The 25,768-nt window shown below is 38.5% G+C and overlaps 1 pseudogene; it reads right to left on the bottom strand.

The window, feature by feature from the left end:
* Positions 1–25,768, bottom strand: part of LOC119053035 (iron-sulfur cluster assembly enzyme ISCU-like) — a 60,508-nt pseudogene that overhangs the window by 33,833 nt on the left and 907 nt on the right.

Raw genomic sequence — 25,768 nt, 5'->3', positions numbered from 1 at the left:
GGGCACCTAGGTTGCTTCCAGCTCTTGGCTATTGTAAATGGTGCTGCTATGAACATTGTGGTGCATAGGTTTTCTGAAATTGATGTTTTAGGATTCTTAGGATATAATCCTAGCAGTGGAATTGCTGGGTCAAAAGGCAAGTCGATTTTTATTTTTCTGAGAAAAATTCCATACTGTTTTCTATAATGGTTGTACCAGTCTGCAATCCCTCCAACAGTGAACTAAGGACCCCTTTTCCCCACACCCTCTCCAACATTTGTTGTTTGTTGCTTTGTTTATGATAGCCATCCTGACCAGTGTAAAGTGGTATCTCACTGTGGTTTTAATTTGCATCTCTCTGATAGCTAACGATATTCTCTGGATATTCTGTATGTCCTCCTTGGAGAGGTGTCTTTTCAAGTCCTTTTCCCATTTTTTAATTGGGTTGGTTGTCTTCTTAGAGTGGAGTCGTGTAAGTTCTTTGTATATTTTGGAGATTAAACCTTTGTCTGAGGTATCATTGGCAAATATGTTTTCCCATACGGTTGGTTGTCTTTTTAATTTAATACTGTTTTCTTTAGCCATGCAGAAGCTTTTTATTTTGATGAGATCCCATTTGTTTATTCTTTCCTTTATATTCCTTGCTCTAGGGGACATATCCGTAAAAATGTTGCTGCGTGAAATATCTGGGATTTTCTTGCCGATATTCTCCTCTAGGACTTTAATGGTGTCACGGCTTATATTTAAGTCTTTTATCCACCTTGAATTTATTTTGGTGTATGGTGTAAGTTGGTGCTCAAGTTTCATTTTTTTGCACGTAGCTGTCCAGTTCTCCCAACACCATTTGTTGAAGAGGCTATCTTTACTCCATTTTATGTTATTGCCCCCTTTGTCGAATATTAATTGCCCATAGAGACTTGGGTTTATTTCTGGGCTCTCTGTTTAGTTCCATTGGTCTATGTGCCTGTTTTTATGCCAGTACCAAGCTGTTTTGATGACAGTGGCCTTGTAATACAGTTTGATATCGGGTATTGTGATCCCTCAAAAGAGGAGGATTTTAAAAATATTGCATGTGCACTAGTTGATATAGTTTCATAAAGAGTATATTCATTAATTTCATTAGCTACTTTCAGATGTCAAAAGAAATATAAAACACTTGAAAAATGAAGTCATTGATAGTAAATGCTGCAGTCAACTTTGCATGGCACAAGAGTCACCAGATAACATAGGGAGATAAAAATTTTCTGTACCAGACTGTGCCTTTCATTTGTGGCATACAGGGGGTGGGGCGGAGTGAGGGTACAATAAGTAGTTCTGTAGGTCAGTATCGAGTTAACTTCAGGAATGCCACAGAGCAGATTGGCTTCATGAGAAGAAGGATCCTTCATCCGGGAAGGATCCTGTGTGTTCTTTTCACTGACATGATAAAAACAAAGAATCTCAGGCCATAGTCACTGAATTAATTAATTAAGGATGTTTTCATTCTTAGTGAAAGCACTAAGGATGGTTTAGTCACTTATAAACAATAATAACAATTGTTACATTTACATGGGACTTAAGTGTTTCAAAACACTTTCATATCCTTTCTCATTTGTCCACACCCAGCCCATTATCTCTATTTACTACAATGCAAAAACACTCAGTTTCTTTGAAATCCAGGCTGTAACCACTCAGCACCATGACCCACGACACTGAGATACAATCCAGAATTTGCAGCAGATTGGAGAGAAACATCTCTGCCCTTCCACCCTGCCTGGCCCTTGAAGGCTGAGAGCAGGGCTACTGCCAGACACAAGAATCACCAGTGTGAGATTCTTGTAGGAGTGGATGGTCAACTGGACCTTTGGGTGGGGATTAAGGACAAAGACTTCTGTGCCATTCTGCATGCCAAATCCCTCCTTTTCAGGCTGAGTCCTGGTCAGATTAAGCAGAATGTGCACTGTTGTGAATTAGGCCCTGTGAGGTAGCCCAGCACTTCTGCCTCAGAGTACGTGCAGTCAGGCTCACTGGGGAATGCATCTGCAACAGTGACTGTCGCTCATACCAGTTCAGCCACAGTGCACACAACCCTTTATGAGATCTCCCATGAAAAATTTCACATTCTGACTCTAAAATGTCGAGTAGGAATTAGTCCCACCTCTGACCTAAATTGCGTTAAAACGAGACACATTCAAGGTTTTCCAAAAAACAAAGCATGAGTCCATTTTATAGATCTGAGAATGCCAAGGTAGGCAATGGGTGCCAGAGAAATATGGCTCCATTTTTAATTGAGCCAGAATTCATATCTTACCCTCGTGAAAAAAATGTTCTCTAACAAAACCATAAGAAACTTCAATTTTCCTTAGAAAATTGCTAGTTTTTGTTTGCAGCGGTAAAGTGTGAAACCTAAATATATATTAGGAAGAACAACTTGTTTTAGGAACCAAGTTACTTTGGATAGCATTATGGCTCCCAAATATCTCACAGGAAGAGTTTTCCTGTGTTGTGCACAGGTATAAGTTTCTGTGGGTGGCTGCAGTATTTTTCATGTTATTATTTCATAACACTGAAATACCCTTCTTACCACCACATGTTTACAAAAAGTCAACTAAAGCATAAAGAAATTGTCCAGCGATTACAGGGCAGTGATTCTCAAAGTGTGGGCAGAGGACTCCTGGGGCTCCTTCTCCAGGTCCTTCCTTTTCCAACCACGTATCTGTGTGAGGTGGAATTTTGTTCATATACTTCAACCAAAACAACATATGGCGACTGTTTCAATGTGGATGCAAAATGGAGAATCAAACCATCTTTTGTTAGGCCACACATGAAAAAGATTTGTAAAAATAGAAAATAATGCCACTCTTCATAATGAATTTGTTTTTGCTTTGCAAAATATAGTTTTTGTCATAAAATACGTTATTTATGTTTATATTTAACTGGTTTCTTACTGTTGCTTTAAAATGAAATAGGGCCCTGGCCAGGTGGCTCAGTTGCTTGGAGTGTCTGTGCAGCAGGTGTGGGTTTTATTCCCTGGTCAGGGCACGTGCCTGGATTGCGGGTTTGACCCCTGGTCGGGGCACATGGAAGGCAACTAATTGATGTTTCTCACGTCGATGTTTCCCCTACCCCCACTCTCTCTTCCTCTTGCCCTCTCCTTTTTCCTCTTCTTCTAATATCAATAAAAAACATGTCTTCTGGCGAGGATTTTAAAAAATAAAATATTTAATATTTAAAAAATGTCTTAGTTGTAATATCTAGTATGATAAATAGCAATGAAAATAACTCAGACAAAAGGTCTTTGAGGTCCTCAATAAATTTTCAAGGAGTCTTTTTTTTAAATTTTAACATTTTTTATTGTTGTTCAAGTGCAGTTTTCTGCTTTTCCTCTCCTACCCCTCCTTACCACCCTGGTCCTCTCTACCTCCCTGTTTCCACCCCCCCACTCTCATTATTGTCCATGTGTCCTTTATAACTGTTCCTACAAATCCTTCACCCTTCTCGCCAGTAATCCTCTGTCCTCTCCCCTCTGGTCACTGTCAGCCTGTTCTCAATTTCAGTGCCTTTGGTTATATTTTGCTTGCTTGTCCATTTTGTCAATTAGGTTCCTGTTAAGGTGAGATCATATGGTATTTGTCTTTCACTGCCTGGCTTATTTCACTCAGCATAATGCTCTCCAGTTCCATCCATGCTGTTGCAAAGGGTAGGAGATTCTTGTTTCTTTCTGCTGTATAGTATTCCATTGTATAAATGTACCATAGCTTGTTGATCCACTCATTTACTGATGGGCACTTAGGTTGCTTCCTGCACTTAGCTATTGTAAATTGAGCTGCTATGAACATTGGGGTGCATAGGTTCTTTTGGATTGGGGTTTCAGGATTCTTAGGATATAATCCCAGCGTTGGAATTGCTGGGTCAAAAGGCAGTTTTATTTTTAGTTTTTTTTAGAAAATTCCATACTATTTTCCATAGTGGTTGCACCAGTCTGCATTCCCACCAACAGTGCAGTAGGGTTCCCTTTTCTCCACATCCTCTCCAACATTTGTTGTTTGTTGCTTTGTTTATGATGGCCATTCTGACTGGTGTGAAGTGGTATCTAATTGTGGTTTTAATTTGCATTTCTCTGATAGCTAGCAATACTAAGCATCTTTTTATATGTTTCTGGACCTTCTGTATGTCCTCCTTGGAGAATTGTCTATTCAAGTCTCAAGGAGTCTTGATACCAAAAAGTTTGAGAACTGCTGAGTGAGGGAATAAAACTCCTGTTAAAACAGAAAGTAAATCACATTATCAAAAGGGACTAGTAAGGATGGATTTAAAATTTAACTGAAGAAATCAGTGTTGTAGTTAAAGAAAAAAGGGATTCAGAAAGAAAAAATATTTTCAATAAGATTAAGAAAGAAAATAAAGTCTTAGGCAAAAGATCCATGTGCAAAGACCAAATAATATAGAAACTAAACTTCAGGGAAAGGCCCTCTCCTTTTGAGACTTTCATGGGAACTTTTTTTGAAGGAGATTTTGGGTGTATTTGCTCTAGTGGGGTGATAGCAAAATCACTAGGAAGGCAGACAGGGAGTTTTGTCAGCCATGAAAGTATTATGGATGGGTCAAAATATTTATAAGTCTAAAATTAACATGAGATCTCAGATTGATACATGAATTGATTTTAATTAAAAGATAAGTCAGGATACAATCTAAATGTTTACTAATTGTGATTTGGTTAAATGAATTTATACATCCTTATGATGGCATATTCAGCCAATTAAGTTCTGGAAGAATATTTAATGACTTGAAAAAATGTTCACAAATCAAAAGGCTGATTTCAAAATAATATTTGAAAGAATATAAGTATAGAAAAAAGATAGGAAGGCTATAAATAAAAATGTTAATTTTGGTAATCTCTGAATGATAACATGAGTGATTATTATTACATTTTTGTATTTTATTGTATATTTCATTTTTCCAAAATAATAACAACAATAATAATATTACAACAAAATAGTTTTAGTGGAGCTGCCTAACATTCTTGTTTTCTTCAGAAGGTCCCGACTGGAGCCATCTTGACCCAGACCGGCCGCACCCACTGAGTCCTCCCTGGCTTTAATAAACAGGCCCAGGAAGTCAGCCTCTTCCTTCCTCCTACAAGGGCCCTGGGAGCACTCTGTTTTGTTCCTGGAGTCAGCAGTTCCAGCATGTGCTAATTGATTGTATTCTGTGAATGTATAATTAGATAGTTTGAAGCAGACTGATGAACTCTCCTTGACATAATAAATGCAAATTAATGTGAAAGTATAACCCCAGGATTTCCTGTAAAAATCTTTTATTAAAGTGACAGAAGTTTTTACAAGTACTTATCATAAATAATTTATTGCCTCCGGTGGCATGCTAGAAACCTTATGTGACTGTTACTATGGAAACATCAATACCCATATACAGTTTAATTCTACTCCCACAAGCTGAAATAAAAGTAGGCATTATCTTAATGTTACAGATGTGAGCATTGAGGTATTCAAAAGCTAAGGAGCTGGCTCAGATCCAGCAACAAACAGAAGCAGAAGAGGGGGAAGACACCCAAGCGGGAACAACTTGTGGCCTCTTCAAATTATGTGCAGTGCAAGTTTGGTTTGGCACAGACTCTTCTGTACTAGGGTGCTACTGGGACAGCCTGTTGCAAGCTCAAGGTGGGAAAAGACAGGGTTGTTAACTAGAAACAGTTAGCAGGAGAAAGAAGAGGGTGGAACTAAGGCTCGGAAGTACCCTTAGGAGTAAAAGTCAACAAGCCAAGGCACGGAGTAAGTGTGCACTAGCCAGTGAGCCCTGCTTTGCCCAAGAAGGAGAAGCTCCAGCAAGCAGGAAGGGAAGGAAATATCCCTGTGCATGAAAGAAAGAAAGAGTGCTAAGAAGCATTTAGACATGTGAAAGACTGTTTCATTTTAAATAAAATGTGGTACAGGAAAGAAATGCAGACCATATTTAGATGTCAGGACTGATATTTCTAAGTAATAATTGTCAAATGGCAAAAGTTTCAGCTGAATAGCTTTTCTTCTGCTTTCCCCATTGTCATAAGGACATGATGGCCCTTCCCCAGGTTGTCTTCTAAGTCTCTGTTTTGGTGCAGGGGGAGGGTGGTGAGGAGAAAAATCCCAGAGAAAACCTAGATAGAGGAGGTCCAATTTTATGTGGAGGTTATAGTCTAGGGAAACAAAGTTATAGTCAAATGACTTAAAAAGAGAATCACTTTCTTACAGATTGACATAAAAACTAGCCACCATTTTTTATTCTTTAATATTGTTTGTCAGTCATTGTAAATAATACTTAATAATGCTTTACATATATAAGAAATATTTTTTTGGTTGTCCTGACTTTTAAAAAAATTTTAAATCATTTTTTTTGTTGTTTGAATATAGTTGTCTCCATTTTCCCACCAAACAACAAGTGCTGGCAAGGATGTGGAGAAAAGGGAACCCTAGTGTACTGTTCGTGGGAATGTGGACTTGTGCAACCACTGTGGAAAAGTGTATAGAATTTCCCCAAAAAAACTAAAAATGGAACTGCCTTTCAACCTGGCAATTCCACTGCTGGGATTATACCCTAAGAATCTTGAAACACCAATTCAAAAGAACCTACACACCCCAATGTTCATAGCAGCACAATTTACAATAGCCAAGTGCTGGAAGCAAAATAAGAAATTATTTTAAAAGACTCTAGAATTTACACTATAAAACTGTTTGCTCTGGTCTTGATAAAAGATTTATAGATCCCTCTAAACCAGAGGCCAGCATGTGAAGATGCAGGTGGTAAATATTTTAGGCTTTGTAGGATACACGAAATTTCTTTAAATGTAAAAATCATTCTTGACTCAGCTGTACAGAAACATAATGTGCTGCCCTTGCCCTAACCTACTGCAGTAAGTGTAGGGCTGTGAAGGGCAGGGGGAAGAATGAATGGGTCGTCAGTACCCACCTCTGTCCTCTCCACAGACACGTTCCATTCACTCACACTGAATCTCCAGCCTCTAGAACAGAGTCTGCTATACATTAGGCCTAACTGTATAATTGTTGACTCAGTAAATAGAATTCTCTCCAGACTTGGATGACTAGAGAGAAGTTGCAATTTGTCGAAAGTCTGTAGGTCCTCCCCTCTTCACCTTTATTGAAAAAAATGTAAAAAATATTTTGGTGCTGATTTTTTTCTATTATGAATCTGAGTGCTGAGAATATACAGGAATGGGCCTTTGCTCTCTCTGGGCCAACATGAGTCTTATAAATAATAAAATGACTAAATATTATGACACAGCAGAATATTTTCTATGTGTATGAGCATCTAAATAGAAAACAGTACTTAAAGGGAGTTAACCTGCAACAGACCTCTTTTATGTGAAAAATCATCCTGAATAGAGGAACACAGACATTTCCTGGTAGAGTGGAAGGAAACTCACAGTGCCTGAGCCAATTTTATGCTAGTGTGTTTAATACATTATTTAATACAATCCACACATGTCATTGCAAGATAGAGAATATTATATTTTATGGGTGGAAAACTGAGGCTTGGGGAGACTGAATAACTTGCTCAAGTTCCAAAAATAGGTAAGTCACATATCAGGATACAAATCCAAGTTTGTCTGTTCCAAAACTTCATGCTCTTATATTATATCTGACTGTGGTCAAGGTCATATTTTTAGCTCTATCAACAATTTGCCATGTGACCTTTGAGATGATTGCTTTACCTTATTCATTAAATACAAATATAAATAGCTACTCACCTCTCTGGGAGTTCAAAGAATTCATGAATGTTACAAAACACAGCAGATAGCACTACCTGGCACTCAATAAACATTTGCTGAATTTGAATTTTGTTGAACGTCTGAGTTGGCTGACTCCCCTGAGCAAGGAGAGCAGCGTGTGTGGAGCCCTGATTTACCGCCCTGAGAGGGAAAATGAAAGAAGCATGAAATGCAATGAAATGTAGACGGGAGCATTAATAGAGACAAAGTGGGTGCAAAGCAGGATTTAAAGGATAGATGATGAGTTTCTAGAAAAATTAACATAAACATGTATCAATGATTTTCAAAGGATTTTTGTTTTTGCTTTTGTTAGCAACAGAGCCTTTCTTCAGAAATCTTATTGCAGATACAGAGCTATTCTTTGCCTTGCTTTTGGGTTTCCATGGTATCCCTTGAGGAACTTTCATGGAACCCCTCAGGCCAGCTCAGGGCATGGTTTAAAATTTCCTGTTTTTATATCTGCCTCCTTTCTTAACACCCAATCTAACATACTATTTACACTTAATGAAGGGTGGGTGTTCTCTTTCTCTTAATAAGAGTATGGAGACCTACTCTGCAGAGTATTTTCCTGTTGATGGTTATCATGCTCAGAGGTCAAGGCTACTTAGGCATGGTTTGATTTAGGCTTTAAACAATGGGGTTGGGAATCTGTCTCTCCATTTTCAATACTGCATGCACTGTGAAGACTCAGTTCTCAAGTCTCTTTCCATATATGGCAAACATGGCCACCAATAATTTCAGGCTTGTATTATCCTTAGTACCTACAATCTCAGGAGAGAGTGATGCTCGCTTAACAACACAAGTTTCCTTAAAGGATTTGATTGGCTCATCATCAGTCATGTGCTCATCTGGATCTAATTACTATGGTTGGAGCAATTCAGAATTTTATTGGTCAGGCCTGGTTCATGTGCCCAACCCTAGCATCTGGGGAAAGCCAATTCCAACAGACCATGTGGACTGCAAAGGATGTGTGTGAAGGGTGATGGTCCAAAGTCAAACTGAGCACAGAAAACACGTCCACTCCACTGATCAGGGAGTTGATCATGATGGTGAGCAAGCCCGAGACAGCGAAATCTGAAGACCAGGCTGACTAAAGTGATTATATATATTTTAAAAAGGTAGACGTAGAATTCAGGCAAAGAAAAAAAGATGAAAGAAATGTCCCATTAGTGTGCACTTCTACTTCCACAAGGAGAGGAAAAAGGCTTCTTTGGTCTCTGAAGGGAAGTTGAATAGATTGTGAAGCCATACAAAGGACTATTTGTCATCAGGATAAGATGAAAAGCAGTCAACAAGTGCCTGCATGAGGATTTCGTGTGGGAACCCAGATTATAAAGTCATTGGGGAAGACTTCAAGAGACATTTTTTGCAGTGATTAAATTGCCAGGGGTGAAAGAGCAGAAAAAACAAGACTTAAGCCTTAGGAGTAGAATAATTTCTTATTTATTTTGGACACAATATCCAGAGGAAAAAATAGAGCTGTTGACTGGACACAAATAGCACTAAGTCAACCAAAGATACAGACCACTTACATGGTAGTGTAGCATAGTGGTCAGATGCTCATGTTCTGGAATCAAATAGATCTAGGGTTATACAGACTCTTGACCTCATTGGTAATAGAATTTTATTCCTTATGGGCCATGGTTTCCTCATCTGGAGAATGGGAATAATAATAGTTTCTGGTTCCTAGACTTTAGTGATTTAGAATAAACAAGATAACATTTGCAAAAGACTTTGTACAGTGTTCAGCACATAACACATGTAAACAAATGTTGTTTATATCATTTAGAACAAGATGGTAGATAGACATAATATACTGTAGATATTTTATAAATGATGACATCAAAACATGTCACCTAGATTGGAGTGAAAAATTGAATTGCCTTAGAGATAAAATTGGAGATAGGGGTAAGTGAAAGTACACTATTGTAGTGAAGAGACCAGAATACATGATATTTTAACATTTGAAATAGAGCAAGTCATTGAAGTATGTTTTTCATGCATTCATTCTTTATTCATTCATTCAAGAATGTTTTGCTAAGACCCATCCATTAAGTGTCAGGCACTGAGAGCAAGATGCTATGAATACAAGAAATAAGATAAAAGTCCAGATCTTAAAGTCCTCACAGTCTAGAAGAGGAGAGAGAGAAGGACATAAATGATAACAGAACAGCATGAGAAGAACCACACAGAGCTTTGTTCAGAGTGTGTGACAGGAGCAGAGCAGCAAGCAGCCTATTCTACCTGAACATTCTACGACTCTAGAAAGCATTAGGATACAGTCTACTTCACCCTTGCAGGTTGGAGGTAGAGAGAATAAGAGTTCAATAATCTGTAGTCTTAGGTGGTCACATCTAGAAGCAAAACTGACAAATGTTAGTATTTGTTGAAGCTGGAACTTCTGGCCAAGATGGAGGCGTAGGTAGATTCCCTTTGCCTCCTTGCACAACCAAAAAAAAGGAGGACAACAAATTTAAAAACAAAAACCAAGCAGAACTGCCAGAAAATCAAATGGTATGGGAGTCCAACAACCAAGGAGTTAAAGAAGAAACATTCATCCAGATGGGTAGGAGGGACAGAGATGGGCAGCTGGGCCAGAGAGAACTCACAGCAAGGCAGTGGCTGGTGGAGTGGGTGGTCCCACATTTGCCTGTGGATAACCTGGGAGGAACAACTGTGGAGTGAGACAGACTGCACAACCCAGGGTTCCAGGGGCAGGGAAATAAAGCCTCAAAACCTATCACTGGAAAAACCTGTGGAGGTTGTGATGGTAGGAGAAACTAACTCCCAACCTCATGGGAGAGTTCATTGGAGAGACTCACAGGGTTCTAGAATATACACAAACACGCCCACCTGGGAATCAGCACCAGCAGGGCCCAATTTGCTTGTGGATAGTGGAGGAAGTGACAGAAAGCCTGCTGAGAGCCCAGCCAACAGCACTGTTCCCTCTTAGACCCCTCCCCCCCCACAGGGCCACAATGCAACAATGTGGGCGGCCCCACCCTGGCAAATACCTAAAGCTCCGCCCCTTACTACATAACAGGCACACCCAGACGAAAAATATGGCCCAAATGAAAGAACATATAAAAGCTCAAAAAATAGTGATGAAGAGATAGCCAACCCAGGGAGTGTTGGTGGGAGTGGGGTGCAAGGTGGAGGCAAATAAAGGGGAGGAAAAAATGAGACAACTGTTATAGCATAATCAATGAAATATATTTTAAAATTTATTGAACCTGGGTGATAGTGGTTCTGTTATTCTCCCTACTTTTATGTATCTTTGAAAGGATGCTTATACAACTTTTTTTTAATGGCATATGAAACCTAATCTCTCAGAGCCAGAAAAGAACAGTGAAGCAAAGAAGCACTTGGCAGCAACCATTCCAGGAACTTACAGACTCTAGGAGAAAAGAAGAAATTTGGGCCTCCCTTGATATGGGTGGAGGAGTGAGCAGAAGAAAGTAAAGAGTAGGGGCCTGGGAAAGACAGATTAAGGCAATGATATCAAGAAGAAAAGGAATGGAAATGGAAAGACAAGTGGGAGTAAACAAGAAAACTAAAAATGAAATTCTGAACACCCACTTACAACAAGAAGGAAGGGGAGGAGGAGGAGGAGAAATGAAAGGAAGAAAAGAAAAAAGAAAATATGATCAAAGCAGGCCTAGATGAAAGCATTAAGGGCAAGCTGAATAAAAAGGTTAAGCCACAAGCAAAATATTATTATCAGAGATGAAAGAAATTAGGATCCAACTCCGAATGAGGAATAGTGAAAGAAAAAAACAGAAGGGTGCCCCACAAGTGCAGAGGGAGAACAAGAATTCCAAATAAGCTATACAACAATGCATTGATTTAAGGTGCTGCAGTTTAAAGAAAATTTTTAGAGTGTGGTTAGTTATTTTTTTAGGAAGACTCACATATACACCTTGACAAGTTCGTTTAAACAAATAGTTATTAATCTTGTTCTATTAATCTTGGTAATTACAAGATGGACATGTTGATCATAGAGTTTAGAGTCTAGCAACGAAGAAAACAACTAAACAAGCAATGGTAATAAACTGTGCTATGTGCCAAGCAGGTAAGTTTACATGGCAGGTCCTCAGGCTGTCCTCATTTCTGTGCAGGATGTTCCCCCAATTCCGGGGCTGCTTCTTGGGCTTTGTAGGTGCAGAAACTCTATCTGTCCCAATGCCTATATCCTTCTCTTGGGGATGGGCACAGCTTAGCCAAGCTCACAAAGACATAGCCACCGGAAGTTTCATGTATTGATTTATAGTAAGAAAAATAAATATGAAAGATTCAGACCTTTGTATTCTCTGATGAGTACATTCTTTCATGATAAACAAATGTAAGTGGAGCTCAGACAGAATGGATCACAGTAGGGGGAAGCGAGCTTATGCCTGGTGTCACAAACAGTGACAGACCAGTGCATTCACCTGTACGCTAGTCCTTATCTGCCTCACAGAAGACACCGGTGTTCACGGGCCAGGGCTCAGTCCCTTTGGCCACTGCTAGAGGAGCTGTCACATTCTGTCTTTCTTATAGCGTCTCCTACTTCTGTTTACACATTCATTCTCCAGACATGGATCAATTTAATTAACCAAATATAATTTTCCTAGATATAATCACAATTCAGCCTTGTCCTCCCAAGTGGTAGGCGGGATACTTGGGTACTCACAATCTGTGGGGTTCTCTCTCTAAAGGTCTGGTTTTATCTTTAATGTTTTAATTATTCCCGTTTTCACATTCAAAGGGTAATTTTAACCTCATTTTGGGGGTGTGCTCCCTATTTTCCACTTATTAGTGCACGCTCTAACCAGGGAAGTTTGGATTTGGCCAAGGAATGGGACGTCAGAGATCAGAGGGAAGGAGGAAAATGAGGCGGGATGTTTAATACCTCAACTCTCTCCTGTGGTCACTGCAAATAGGTTCAATCTCCAAGAGCAAAAATCACAGCTGTTTTGGGGAAAGTCTTCTCTGTTTTTGTACTGTTTTCCCCTTTCAGCCTCAGGGTGATAAGAGTTGCCTGGTTTTGCTATTGCCAAGATAGTGCACAGTCCCTTGTTGGTCTCCCTAAAACCTTTCCACCCCGATGTAAAGTCTTTTTATTAAACTCTCCTCAATCATCTACTTTGGATAAGCCATCTCATTCCTGTTGGGACCCTGTTACAGATTGGCATTGGCTTCAAACCTAAGTATTACTAAAAGGAGATAAAAGTAAATAAAGCTGGAGCACAAATATGTTTTCAACTGATTACATAATGACTGACTCCCAAAGAGATAGGAATTTAATCTGGGGGCCAGTGAAAGAACAAAAGTTAGGTGTTACTTTCTAAAAAAAAGAAAATAGATAAGGTAAAGTAGAAATTTGAATTGAAAATAAATCTTAAGGAGTGTCAAGTTTCTTAACAATGTATAAAATTGAGGCAAGTTAGGTTAAGTGATCCACCCGAGATTCTAGATTTGGCTTTCTCATTCCTACTCATCTGCTACGTAACTCTGTTTACCCACGGGACATGATTTTGTTTCCTAGAAGGCAACATAGGTGTCTTATAGTTTTCTTTCCCCAAACAAGTAATCAAAAAAAAAGGGAGAGAGAAGAAAGTACATGGTAATTTTACATATGCCCACATTTTAAAAAAATAATTTCTCTCTTCAAGAGGTGGAGCTACAGTCTTTCCTTTTGAGTGTGGGCTGTATTTACTAACTTGCTTCTAATAAATAGAATATGATAGAAGACATGATGTGTTATTTCCAATGCTAGATCGTAAAAGGAAATGTGACTTTCTCCCTGTTCTCTTTTGGACACTTTCTCTGGCGGAAGCCAGGTGCCATGTTGTGCGGACACTCAGGCAACCCCATGGAGAGGAACTAGGGCCATGCCAATAGTCCTTTTGGGGCACCATCTTGGAAGCCAATGCTTCAGCACCCATCCAGCCTTCAGCTGACTGGAGCCCTGCATAGCAGCTCAGCTTCAGTCCAGAGCCAGACCACACTCCTCAAGCTTCTTCTGCATTCCTAACCCACAAAAAATATGAGAAAATAAATGTTTATTGTTTTAAGTTGCTGTGTTTGAGGGTGATTTGTCACATAGTTAAGATAGTAGGGAAGTGGAAGGAAGGCAGAAAAAGAGCAGGAAGGGAGAAAAAGTAGTGGGCGGGGGGGAGCTGCTTGTGAAACATTCTTGCACACCATAGCCAAAAACTGTTCAGAGTGTAAGTAAATAACAAAAAAGGTTGATGAGCTGGGGAGGTGCCAGATCAACATATCTGGAGCACAGAATGTCATGGTTTCTGTAAGAATATGAGAAAAAATGCTTTACAGTTTAAAAACTTGAAAAGTGTCACTCTGGTCAGATCATGGTTTATACAAGCCTGATATTCTACTTATGATGGCAGAGTAAGATTTTCTGGGAGAATATGATTACTCTTTATGGTACTTATCTCTGAAATCAAGAGAACATTTCTAATTTCCTAATTTCTGGGAATTAGAAATTCCTAATTTCTGGCAAAGATAGATATACAGAAATTGATAAGTTTCTATAATACACACATATACAAGGTGGAATAAGAGTAGGCAGTTGTTTCTATAAAAATAACACCAATAATAAATAATAATATTTGCATACTTACAACTATAAATCTATTTTCCCCTACCCAGTATGTATATATACATACAGGCTGTATATATATGTATACACACACACACACATATATATATATACAGACTGTATGATAGCTTTGGTGGATAGAGTAATCTTGGATGTAGGCAAGAGTAATCTTGCCTTTGATGACTTCAAATATTTCTTTCCAGCCCCTTTGCGCCTGCAAGGTCTCTTTTGAGAAATCAGCTGACAGTCTGATGGGAACTCCTTTGTAGGTAACTCTCTCCTTTTCTCTTGCTGCTTTTGAGATTCTCTCCTTATCTTTAATCTTGGGTAATGTAATTATGATGTGCCTTGGTGTGTGCTTCTTTGTGTCCACCTTCTTTGGGGCTCTCTGAGCTTCCTGGATTTCCTGGAAGTCTATTTCCTTTGCCAGATTGAGGAAGTTCTCCTTCATTATTTGTTCAAATAAGTTTTCCATTTGTTGCTCTTCCTCTTCTCCTTCTGGCACCCCTATGATTCAGATACTGGAACATTTAAAGTTGCCCCAGAGGTTCTTAAGGCTCTCCTCATTTTTTTTTGAATTCTTATTTTTTTATTCTTTTCTGGTTGGATGTTTCTTTTTTTTCTTCTGGTCCAAACCATTTATTTGAGTCCGGGTTTCCTGTCCTTCACTGTTGGTTCCTGTGACTTTTTCTTTATTTCACTTTTCATAGCCTTTACTTCTATTTCATGACCATATTCAACCAATTCTGTGAGCATCCTGATTACCAGTGTTTTGAACTATGCATCTGATAGGTTGGCTACACTTCGTTGCTTAGTTGTATTTTTGGACCTTTGATCTCTTCTTTCATTTGGGCCATATTTTTGTCTGGGTGTGCCTGTTATGTAGTAAGGAACAGGGCCTTAGCTATTCGCCAGGGTGGAGCCACCCACATTGCTGCATTGTGGCCCTGTGGGGGGGGGAGGGGTCTAAGAGGGAACAGTGCTGTTGGCTGGGCTCTCAGCTTTCTGTCACTTCCTCCACTACCCACAAGCAAATTGGGCCCTGCTGGTGCTGATTCCCAGGTGGGTGTGTTTGTGTACATTTTAGAACCCTGTGAGTCTCTCCAGTGAACTCTCCCATGAGGTTGGGAGTTAGTTTCTCCTGCCATCACAACTTCCACAGGTTTTTCCAGTGATAGGTTTTGAGGCTTTATTTCCCTGCCCCTGGAACCCTGGGTTGTGCAGTCTGTCTCGCTTCCCAGTTGTTCCTCCCAGGTTATCCACAGGCAAATGTGGGACCACCCACTCCACCAGCCACTGCCTTGCTGTGAGTCCTCTCTGGCCCAGCTGCCCATCTCTGTCCCTCCTACCCATCTGGATGAATGTTTCTTCTTTAACTCCTTGGTTGCCGGATTTCCATACAGTTTGATTTTTTGTTTTTAAATTTGTTGTTGTCCTTTTAGTTGTACGAGGAGGCACAGTGTATCTACCTATGCCTCCATCTTTGCTGAAAGTCTCAATGTTAATATTTGAGGAGAGGATGGCTATCAGAGACTAGTAAGACTAAAAAATTATAGCCATTACCTATCTCAACAAAAGATTTAGTCTCAATGAAGATCAGTTGTTCATTTTGTCAAACAATTCTTTGTTTGGGGTCTTCATGAAAGACACCAAGTCCTTGTTGCTAAATGTAAATGCCTCCCTATGAAACTATTTTTGCAGCTTTATGTTATATTTAATACAAGACAAGAGGGGCCCTCTGAAGTTTCTGCTTCAAGCCCTCTAATTGGTAATTCTGATATTTGGTGGCTGTCAGTCATCCTAAATGTGGATTAGTTCTTTATAATCTCATTCCTTTCCTTTCAACTTTTATCTTCTCAGACTCAATGATGGGCAAACATTAAAGAAGGAAAGTCAAACCCTGGCTGATGTGGCTCAGTGGACTGAGTGCTGGCCTACAAACCACATGGTTGCTAGTTTGATTCCCAGTGAGGTCCCATGACTGGGTTGTGGGCCAGATCCCCAGTAGAGGGTGCACAAGAGGCAACCAGACACACTGATGTTTCTCTTCATTTCTTTCTCCCTTCTTTCCCCTCTGTCTAACATGAAAAAAAAAAAAAGAAACTCTTAAAAAAAGAGGTAAAGAAGGAAAGCCAAGCAGAAGAAATATGACTATCATGAAATATAGAAAAAAATTTCTTTGAACAAGCAAAGATTTGTGATAAGAGAATTACTACATTTTGTGCTTGAAATCAGAATAAATAAATATCAGTAAAGAAATGATGAAAATTATAGGAGAGTTTAACCTCATCACCCCAGAAGAAAGAGGAGGCTACAATAACTTGTTAGTGACACAAAGACTCCTGGAGAGTGATTAACGTCCAGACAGTCCAGCTCTGAAAAGACAGTCTATGACAATTATGCAAAAATTAGGGTACAAACTAGGACTCCTAATTCTCTGGGATTGTACTGTTGATTTTCCTAGTGGGAGACTGGATTTTAAGTGGCAGAGGAAATGTCTGAAAGTTAGAGGAGGAAAAAGAGCGTTCTGGAACAGATTGGCTTACCACTGCATTTGCCTATTGTTAAAATAAGCTTCTGGCACATATTTTCAGTCTGATTCTAGAGAAAAGGGAAGTAACAAAGTCCATGATAGTGGTGCTTTAGACTATTTCATTTATGGAAGCTAACAAAGAATAGCAGTAATTGGAGATGCTCAGCATTTTTGGATTCCAATTAAAATTTTTTCATAACTTCGCTGCAATGACGAGTAGTAGCAAGTGACAGAATAATACTTCAGGCCTAAAATTATGCTACAAAAAGATGACAGAAAAGACTTTCCAATACCTTATACCTAATTAATAGTAGAATGACTAAAAAGAACTCGAATGGTGCCTTTGTTTCAGGAGACAATCACCAATACAAAAACAAAAGTAGCCAGCATATGGGTTGCCTTCTGTGATAAATATATAAAATGCCAGGAAAATGTGATTGGAATTCGGACATATTATGAGTAAAGCTCAAAATAAGGCAAGAATATTCACTCAACCCTGTGCAATATGCATAACAATAGAAACTCTGAAAATACACTGCACAATAAAATGTTAATAAAATAAAAAGCAAAAATTTCTGAGCATAATGAATGAAAGTAGTTATTAATGGAAATCTACAGTTTAGGAAAAAGTGAAGCTATATAAATAAATGGGACACAATTAGAAATGGTAGTGTATATTGTATGTCAAAAAATCAGGACAAAATAATACAGTATAATCCCAATTTGTTTTTAAAATAATAGCTATTGTTTCTGGATATTGGGAATATGAGAAATTCTAACTTTTTCCTTATATTTTCTTATTTTTCAAAAATTTTATGTATTATTATTTAAAATATTTTGAAAAATTGTGCTGCAAGTACAAGGCCAGTACACTGTATAAATAAAGAGCACATGTGAGTTGTAGCTTACAAAAATAATATTATTGTAAGAATGACAAGAACAGATGGCACATATTTTCATTTTGGTGACAAATACTCAAGTCTAGAAACAGTGTAAAGAACTACAGAGTTACCAAGGGAGAAAAACAGGAAAATATAAAAAGAATGAGAAAAGAAAAATAAATTTTTATTAGAGTCTTAAGAGTATGTTTTTTTAAAAGGTGAATGGATGCAAAAATAAAGTTGTCAGGAATATTAAATAAAAAGAATATTAAACAGAGTTGATTTCCTATAGACTTTAAAATTACAATATATGTACATTGTATAGAATATGGAGTATTTCTATTGAGACATTGATAGCGTTATAGAATTCTAAACCTAGAAAGAATCTTAGAGATGATCTGGTATTCAAATTATTCATTTTACAGAAAAAACTGAGACCCAGAAAGGCAACAATGTGACCCAAACTTGTTAGGGAGGGTTGGGATATGAACACAGGACTTCAGCATTCAGTGCTTTTTTGGTCTGTTTTTATTGTAATGTGCACTGTATGTGAGCATCACAGTCATCCTCTTACAACTTCCAAAAAGTAGAAGGAACATCCATTAGGGCTTAGCCATGTCATGATAAATGCGCATTTTAAAGGGATGTGTTGGACTTTTCTAAAACTGAAAAGGATTGGATAACAGGGAGCGGAAAGAAAGAGGTAAGCCACTTCTTGGTTGAATGAAGAAAGTGGGGGCAGTGGGGTGGGCACAAGGAATGTCAATGAACTCAAATGCAACTTAGAAACTATGAGTAAAAGAGAATAATTGAGACTGACCTTGAATCAAGGGAGGGAATGGACAGAAGCAGATGGCTCTCTACAGAAAACTGATGATTGATAAAAACAAATTTTAGGTGTTTGGGGTCTAAGTTTTACAGAAAGATGAATAGCCTCAGAAATCATCTTTTTCATGGAAATGGAAGTAGCAAAGTCTCCTGCAAGTCTTGAGAGGAGAACAGGGGGTTAATAGTGTTCTTCTGTTCAGGGAACTATTACTTAAAACACTGACCACAGGAACATAAGTTGAATTTTAAAGGAATTATTTGATATAAAATCGTCCACCCAAGCCTTAGGAAGAAAATCCTCTTTAATGAGAATAAATAAAAATACAAACAAAAATGTATAAAGAACAGGTTGGGGATATTTAAATTTCAGTTTCTGTTATATAAACAATTAATAAGTCTAACCTATGAAAATAAAAATGAACAGAATTCCGTTGAAGAAACTCATCAATATATAAATAGTACAAGGAGAAAGAATGGCTTTTGATAAATATTACAATTGTGACTATTTGAGTTTCCTGTTTTTTAATACCACTCAGAAAAACTGTTTTAAATTCAAAATATTTATGAAGTCTTATGAATAAAGTATTGGCAGCTTAAAGTTAAATGAAAAGATTGTCAAGTATTTATTTCATGACTAATTCCAACCCACTTCCCACTGAAATCAGAGGCTCCTGCAATATACAATAAAGTCAGCTGGGGAGGACCAGACGGCAGCCCTGCACTCTTCCGGGACATGTGTTTTAAGAGAGGAAGTCCTATGGAAGATGGCTGCGTTTGGCCAACTGCTGTCTCTGAGGCTTTGGCTCTGAGCCAAGGATCTTTCTAATAGTATCAGCTGCTCCCAGCTGCTCCCACTCTGGCAGCCCTGCCACTAATATTCTCTGGCTCTATTTAATAGCAAAAAAATGATGTGTCTATAACCAATACCAGCAGTCAACAAAAAGGACACATTTCCACTCGTTTCCAAATTAATTAGGTCTCCTAGTTTATATTCTTGCAGACCATTCTATATTCCTTCATAATTTGTGTTCTATTTGTTTGCATACTGTCAGTTTCCCCAGACAAAATAGAAAGACAGGAATATTTTACCTCATCCTAATTTTCTCCTTGTTTAATGGTAACTCTTAGCATGGTGCCTTGCACAGAACTGGTGCTATAAATAATGTTGACTTGTGTATGAATTCTCTCTCAGAGAACCAAATACAGCCACTAAAGGAAATGTTCCTTAATCTATGTCAAACAGGTAACTTTTCATATTTTCTAATCCTGAAAAATGGTTGCATTTCAAATATCTTTCAAGGTTTATTTTTGTTCATTTTGCTTACTGCAACTCTCAGCATTAATATTTTTGATTCATTGAGATGTGCTCCAAAAATAGGAAACCAAATCTAAATACACAAATTGGCCCAGGAAGTAGCATCCTGGATATACTATTATTCTTATTGATGATGAACTGTCCTCCCAATAGCTTCCCACCCTCCCTGGATTATTTCATGCCAAAAAAGGCATGCTTCTTCACAGAGCTCCTGGTTCCTTAAGTGGCAGCTTCTATTTAAATACACTGATAAGCCTTGTCAGGCTGTGCTGCAAATACGAGTGAATTACTGTAAAGTAACATTGCAGCAAAAATAATACTTTAGGCAGCTTCTCATGTTCCTTTAATCCTTCCTCATTTTTTGGAGAACCTTGTGAATTTAAGGATTGTTTTAAAGAAAATTTTTAAAAAATAAAGAACTAAGAAAATCTAAAATTTTTATTGTAACAATAGCATTGTTACACATGCAAGCACACAGAAACAATAAATGCATTTGAAATCTTAATTACTAATGCATGGTCTTACTTTGATGCAGCCCCTGGGAAATCATGGGGAATACTTACAGAGTTTATGTGATTTTTAGCTTGTGTTCATCTTTTAAGAAAATAGGCTTAGTTCATTAGGATCCATGGTGAATAACATGTTTCCTGAGAAAATACAATCTTTCATAGTCTTGAAGGACCAAACAATGTCTAGAAAAATGATTTAACAAGATTTAACCTTATATGCCCTTACTGAGTTTTCAGTTCAGATATCGTCATAATTTTTCCAGTAGTAGGGTAATAATATCTTAGAGAGGATGAAGTTGCTAAGCTGTGCCACAAGTACATATTTTCAAATGATACAGTTTATATATCAGAATCTTGCTGAGAAATAGTTGGGAATCCGTTGGTAGGAATATCATTTTAAATTCCCACTAGGCCTCATTTTTTTTTTTACAAAATGAAGGAGTTGCATAAGATCAATGCTTTAAAGTATTTAGAACAAACCCCTTTCTTCAAATAAAATATTTTGTCAAAGACTGTGGTACGCGATTGAATATAATTCCAATTAACATAGCTTGAGAATCACTAATCTAAATACTATCTTATGTCCAATTGTCTATGGAATATTATCATCCCATTAATATATTGATGGTTCATATAAACAAATATTCACTGAATGCCTGCTGGAATTAGGCTCTGCAAGGATTTTGCTACACTTTGTGCAAGCCAACCCATGACCCAATGCTCCCAGCAAATTATTTTCCAGAGGGAGACCACACAATCCCACAAAAAAACCCCAAAAGTTATAATATCAGTACAAAAGGATGCACCAAAGATGGAGATAATACTTCTGGCCAGAAGATAAAAAAAGTCCTCATGATGCTGTGTCAATTGACCAAGAGGCAAGATTTCTGACTGAGGAAGATGCATGAAGGTTTCTAAATAGGGCAAACTCATGGAGGCAGGGAATGGAAAGACACTTTAAGAGAAAGACAAGTATTCCAGTTTGGCTGTGGTATAAACAGCATGATGGGGACTTTGAGCTAAAGCTGGGAAATTAGGTTGGAATCACGTTTCCAAGGTCTTTAAATTTCACGGTAATGAGGCTTGCCTTTATTCTTCAAGAATCATAAAGCCTTTTGTGTTGTTGTTAGCAAAAAATAAAATAAACAACTCTGGCTGGTGTGGCTCAGTGGATTGAGTGCCGGCCTGCAAACCAAAGGATCGCCAGTCTGATTCCCAGTCAGGGCACACGCCTGGGTTGCAGGCCACGCCAGGTCCCCAGTGCAGGGCACAGAAGAGACAACCACACATCATGTTTCTCTCCCTCTCTTTCTCTCTTCTTTCTCCTCCCTAAAAAAATAAATAAATAAAATCTTTAGAAAAAAGAATTCCCATTTTTCAAAAAATGACATAAACAGAAATGCACCTAGAAAAGAGATCTCGAAATCATGTGCAATTAGAAATGAGAAAGACTGGAGACGGGAGGGTTAATTAGAAGACATATTCTGGTAAGAAATGATGAAAACCGTCTGCTACAGGGCAGTGCACTGAAATGTGTCCCCCAAAATGTACATGTTGAAGTCCTAATCCCCAATGTGATAGCATTTGGAGATAAAGCTTTTATGGTGCAGGCGGCAAACACAAGGATCCCATGCTGAATCTGGCCCTCCTCCTTGTTTTATCCCACTGGCATCTTATTTCTACTGGGCAGCAATGCTGAACTCTCACTTAACTGTTAAGGAGTAGTTACACTTATACAGTCCTAAAATTACATTCAGCCCTTTGAAGGCAACCATGAGGCTGATGTGGCCCCCGGTGAAAGTGAGTTTGACACTCCTGTTTTATGGGGTTATTAAGGTTAGATGAGGTCATAAGGGTGGGGTCCTAATCCACTAGGATCAGTGGTCTTCTAAAAAGGAGAGAGAGAGAGAGAGTCAGTCAGTCGTGTGAGGACACAGTGAGAAGCCAGAAAGAGGGCTCTCAAGAGAACCTAGCTGGCACCTTCATCTCAGATTCCTAGCCTCCAGAACTGTGAGCAAACAAACTTCTGCTGTTTAAGCCACCCACTCCACAGCATTTTGGTATGGCAGCCTGAGCATACTAACACAGACAGACAGCAATATCAGGAATGGCAGGGAGAGGATGAATGTCAGCAAGACACCATGGAAACAGAATCAACAGGATTTGACAACTAATCCACTTTGGGATGTGAGAGGCAAAGGTCAACAGAGGCTCTGAGTCTAAGCCTGTGACTAGAAGGTGTTATGATGCTATTTATAGAGAGAGAGAGAGCAGAGGGAAAAGAACAATTCTGAAGGGGCAGGGCTTAATTTTATGTTTCTGACAAGTCTGGTGATTGAATTTGAGGTGTTGGCAGCATAGCCACCCAGAGACTTCCAGTAGGTAAATGGAATTATGGATTTGGTGGCTAGGAGAGGTGACTGAATTAAAAGTCTAAATCATTTTTAGAGTCATCTGCAGAAGAGTTAACACCCAGGACTGCTCATGGACAAATAAAAACATCCATGCACAAAAAGATCTAAATAACCCCAAGTCTACCCAGAATAACACCTGGCATTATTTTTGCTATGTATGCCCAGCTTACCTGTGTTTTTTTATAAATTCTATAAGTTGAGCAATAAGAGTCTAGAAATGCAGAGGGTTTACCTTTAAAATGTTGAATAAAATGTAGTTTAAACACCTCAAGTATCCCCTTCTTTGATACATGTGTAATCTGTTTCTGTTGGCAGAAAAGAGAAGCAAACAGAAATTATTAAGTCATACAGTTCAATAAACTAAAGACACGACGACTCTCAGGCAGAGTAAAGGGTAAACTGTTCTTTGGATAAAGCTCACATTAGCTCTAAGAGGACCGAAAGCAAAAATGGAACATTCTTTCCCATCAGGATGATGACTGGCAAGAGAATTCTACACCTTGGAATCCGGGCCCTTGAATTTCACAAGTGACAGTGGAATAACTAAATTGGAGAGAGAAAATGAGGAGCAAAAAGATGAAATAACTCATAGAACAAGATATTATAACACAAAGGAGAATTTCATAAACATTAAATTATGTTGCATTGTACAATAAATAGAGTATTTAGAGAATGAATACTTTGAAGGTCCTTCCCTGTAAAAAGTGCTACTTGTCTAATGAACAACTGATTTCTAAAATTCACAGAATCTGAAGATGCAATGCAGGCTTAGGATTTTCCTACCAGATGTTTAGCCCACTAAATAGGGACTGGAAAATCTTGGCTATATGGTCCCCTGAACCCCAAAATAAAGAGTTGACTGAAATGCAGGGATGCCTGTACCTTAGTAGCTGCTATAGAAATTCATACTCTCCAGTTTAGCACAGTAATGGGAATATTTTGTTTCCATTTCCCACCAGCAAGCACTTTCAATTATGTAAGCTATTTGTTTTGCTATTTAATGCCATGTTTCTACCATAAATAATATATATGCTACTATTTCTTGCTTCTCCAATTCGGACACCTCTACTGACGCCCTGCGATGGGATGTCAGGGTTCACTGCTCTTATTCCACGCTCCCCAACACAGACAGATACACTCCTCTCTCTTCTTTTCTGCCCTGTATCACCATACCACACTTTTTTGTTGTATCAGCCGGTTGTTTTGATTTAATGATTACGTAAATATTGCCTATGGCTAAGCTACATAGTGTTCTTTGATTTTATTTCCTTTCTTGTTCAACCTTCTGTTTTCCTTGGAGTGGACTGTGCTGTTTTTCTTCAATTGTGTAGTTTTCTCTGGAATTAACTTTTATTCATTTCTCCAACCCTGTGCTGGAGGTATAGTTTTTTGTAATATAATCAAACGTATTAGATAATTTATCAGTACCTTCCTTTTTCTTTAGGGACATCCTTCTGCATGTCTTTGATTTCCTGCTTCAGTTGGACCTTATGATCTCTAAACCTGCTGAATAGCCATCCCAAGCCCGTCTTCACCATTATCCTAAGAATTCCCTTAGCCTTTGTTCTACATGTGTGCCCCCAAACTTCTTTCTTTCTCCCTCCTTGCATCTTTATACTCAATAAATATTGAGTGCCACTATGTTCTAGGCATGTATCTGTGGATAAAAGAGAACTAGTAATAGTTAAGTGTTGGACAGGTTGAGTCTGAGGTGCCTATTCGACATCTCAAGGCAGTTGAGTATAAAACTTTTGAGTTCAGAGAGGTAAATCTGGAGGTATGTTTGAGAATCATTTACACATAAATGGCTTTTAAAGCCACTGCACTTAATGCAATTCAACACGTAAGATCAAGAGGATAAGACTTCTTTACTACCCAGCAAAAATACTACAAAGATGTGTACAGGGAGGCAGGAGGAGAACCAAGAAGAAGTGGTCTCCTGAAATCAAGTTCAGTCTGGCCTCCTCAGCAGGGCTGCCAGCAAGGAGACTTTCCCCCGAGGGAAGTCCCTGTCCTTCTTTAAAGGGTTTTCAGCTGATTAAGTGAAGTCCTGGATAAACTGATTTTGTATTGACTCAAAAATCAATTGCTTTGGGACCTTAATTCATCTTCAAAATCTCCTCACCTCTGTCACATTGTACTGGATGGAAGTAACAGGAACTAATCACACTCAGGGAAAGAGATTCTACAAGCCCTGAATAGCAGGGGTCATGATCCCAGGTCCCTAGAATCTATGTGCAACTGAATGGTTCCGTTGAAAAGGAAACAATGACACAAGAAAGAGATGGCAACTGAAGAAGCAATTTCCCTCAGGAGGGAACAGGATGGAGCACAGGTACACAGAACACAGACATCTGAATTAATAAGCAGAGGTACGGGTATATGAGTGCAGGCACAGGTAGTCTGGTTGATGTGGTAGGAGCACATGTCAGTTCCCTTCTGCTTACTGGATCCTATATATTCCTATTTCTCAATTTTGTTCCTTGTTTTGATAAAACTTAAGAATCTTGAGAAAAGATAATGGGAGTTTATACTATCTAAAACTTGACATATCTGAAAATATCTTTATCTACCTTTATTTTGCCGTATTCAGAATTCTGGGTTGGAAATAATTTTCCTTCAGCATTTTGAAGATATCGTTCCATTGTCTTCCAGTTTGCAGTGCTATTACTAAGAAGTCTGATGACTTTCTGAGCTTTTATGCTCTTTTGCTTATGTTAGTGTTCTAAAATTTCAGTATTATAGAGTTGGTGAGGGTTTTTATTTATTGTTTCAAGGGCCTGTCCACAGGCTCCTCCAGCCTAGAAATGTATCTACATCGGCTCTGGAAAAATTTCCTGTATGATTTTTTAAACAATTTTCCCCATTTCTTATTGTTTGTTTTCCTTGAGCTCATATTGAGCTTTCTTTGTTGTTATTTTTCACTGCCACTTTCTAATTTTTTCC

This window comes from Artibeus jamaicensis, unplaced genomic scaffold (genome assembly GCF_021234435.1).
Source record: "Artibeus jamaicensis isolate MK-2021 breed Jamaican fruit bat unplaced genomic scaffold, CSHL_Jam_final contig_834, whole genome shotgun sequence".
Classification (NCBI taxonomy): domain Eukaryota; kingdom Metazoa; phylum Chordata; class Mammalia; order Chiroptera; family Phyllostomidae; genus Artibeus; species Artibeus jamaicensis.
Note: the sequence above shows the minus strand (reverse complement) of the source record. Positions and strands in the feature narration are given on the sequence as shown.